Source organism: Octopus bimaculoides, chromosome 10 (assembly GCF_001194135.2).
Source record: "Octopus bimaculoides isolate UCB-OBI-ISO-001 chromosome 10, ASM119413v2, whole genome shotgun sequence".
Classification (NCBI taxonomy): Eukaryota; Metazoa; Mollusca; class Cephalopoda; order Octopoda; family Octopodidae; genus Octopus; species Octopus bimaculoides.
The window spans coordinates 92,336,822-92,339,113 of NC_068990.1; positions in this window are offsets into that span (position 1 = coordinate 92,336,822).

A 2,292-nucleotide genomic window follows, 5' to 3' on the forward strand; every position below is an offset into this window, starting at 1 on the left:
GGCACATAAAAGACACCATTTCGAGCGTGGCCGTTTTCGTGCGGGTGACACGTAAAAGCACCCACTACACTCTCTGAGTGGTTGGCGTTAGGAAGGGCATCCAGCTGTAGAAACTCTGCCAAATCAGACTGGAGCCTGGTGTTGCCATCCGGTTTCACCAGTCCTCAGTCAAATCGTCCAACCCATGCTAGCATGGAAAGCGGACGTTAAACGATGATGATGATGATGATGACATATGTATATGTGGAGGTGAGGTGTAAGAAACCCCTCCGCCTATATAAATATATATATGCTTGTATGTGTGTGTGTGTGTCTATGTTTATAAATTTGCATTTATATATGTATAAATGGGTATGTACATACATACATGCATATATATATATATATATATATAAGTGGATGTGCATGTATGTATGTGAGTGTGTGTGTGTGTGTGTGTATGGCGAGCTGGCAGAATTGTTAGCATGCTGAATGAAATGCTTATCGGTGTTTCGCCCGTCGCTACGTTCTGAGTTCAAATTACGCCGAGGTCGGCTTTACCTTTTATCCTTTCGGGGTCGATAAATTGAGTACTGGGGTTGATGTAATCGACTATCTCCCTTCCCCCAAATTTCAGGCCTTGTTCTTATTATAGAGAGGTTACGTGCGTGTGTATGTATGTCTTCCTTTCTATATGTTTGTGTGTGTGTACTTTGTGTCCCTTTATGGGTTGTTCCTTTGACAAAGGGTGATTCATAAAATATATATTAGCGTGAGATAAGTATTGAGCTTCAAAAATGTCAATTGAACTGGTACTTATTCTGCTCTAATATTTACTTTATGAATCATCTTTTGTCAAAAGTACACGCACACACACACACACAGAGGCAGGTGCAGGTGGGCTGTGGTAAGAAGCTTGCTTCACAACCACGTAGTTCTGAGTTCAATCCCACTGCATGGCACCTTCGGCAAGTGTCTTCTACTATAGTCTCAGGTCAACCAAAGCCTTGTCAATGGATTTTGGAAGGAAGCTCGTCGTATATGTGTGTGTATGTCTTTGAGTCTGTCTTTGTCCCCCACCACTGCTTAACAGCCTGTGTTGGTTTATTCACGTCCCTGTAACTTAGCTGTTTGGTAAAAAAGGCCGATAGAATAATGGAGGGAGGGAACAGCCTTCCATATTCAAACTTGGCAACATATCATTGACAGGTTTAAATGAATGTTTTTCCATCTACTCCTACACCTCCTCATAGTTCATTAAACCCTTATTTATCCTTCACGTCCTTCCTGTCCTCAAATTTTCCCTGAAGGAGGACACTGCCCCAAAATTTCTTAAACTTTCCACTTTTTACACCAAATGCACTAATCAATAATGTATATATATCATCATCATCATCATCATCATCGTTAACAGCCATTTTTCATGTGGGCATGGGTTGGACAGTTCGACTGGGGGCTGGGAAGTCAGGAGGCTGCACCAGGCTCCAGTCTGATCTGGCAGTGTTTCTACAGCTGGATGCCCTTCCTAATGCCAACCACTCCGAGAGTGCAGTGGGTGCTTTTTACATACTATTGGCACAGGGGCCAGAGGGGGCTGGCAATGACCACGATCAGTTGGTGCTTTTTACATGCCACCGGCACAGAAGCCAGTCAAGGTGGCACTGGCATCAGCCCCATTTGGATGGTGCTTTTTACGTGCTAGTGGCATGGGGATCACAACTACAATTTCCATTTGATTTGATTTTGATATTGCTGTTGATGTACTTGACTCAATAGGTCTCCTCAAGCACGGCATGTCGCCCTACGATCCAAGGTACTTTTGAGTGGGCTGGTTATGTGACACTGGTGTAGGTTACAGCTGTGGACTCACTTTATTTGCTGGGTCTCCTCAGTCAGAGCATGGAGTCAACAAGAAGGAGTACGGTTGGACATTTATTTTCAATTGCTGCAATTGTTTCTACACAACATAGTTCTCCAAGCACAGGACGAAATCCGAAAATAGACAAGCTTCATACTGTACTCTACTACATTCTTAACAGAATATACTATAACTCTATATATGTGAAGATATATATATATATATATATAGCAATGTTAAATCTCTGAACGAGGTATTAACAGTAACTGCACGATAAAGTGAAGTATATTTGCCACTGAAATGTGGCTGACCCCGAGGGGTGGATGTTACTGTTGCTTTTAGCTCTAGGAGGACATCTCCTCCAGCTGGCTATCGACACACTTCTGTGTCCTGTCTGTATTTGCCAAGGGAAGTTATCTTTCCCATCTTGATCTACGATACGTACGTACTCGATA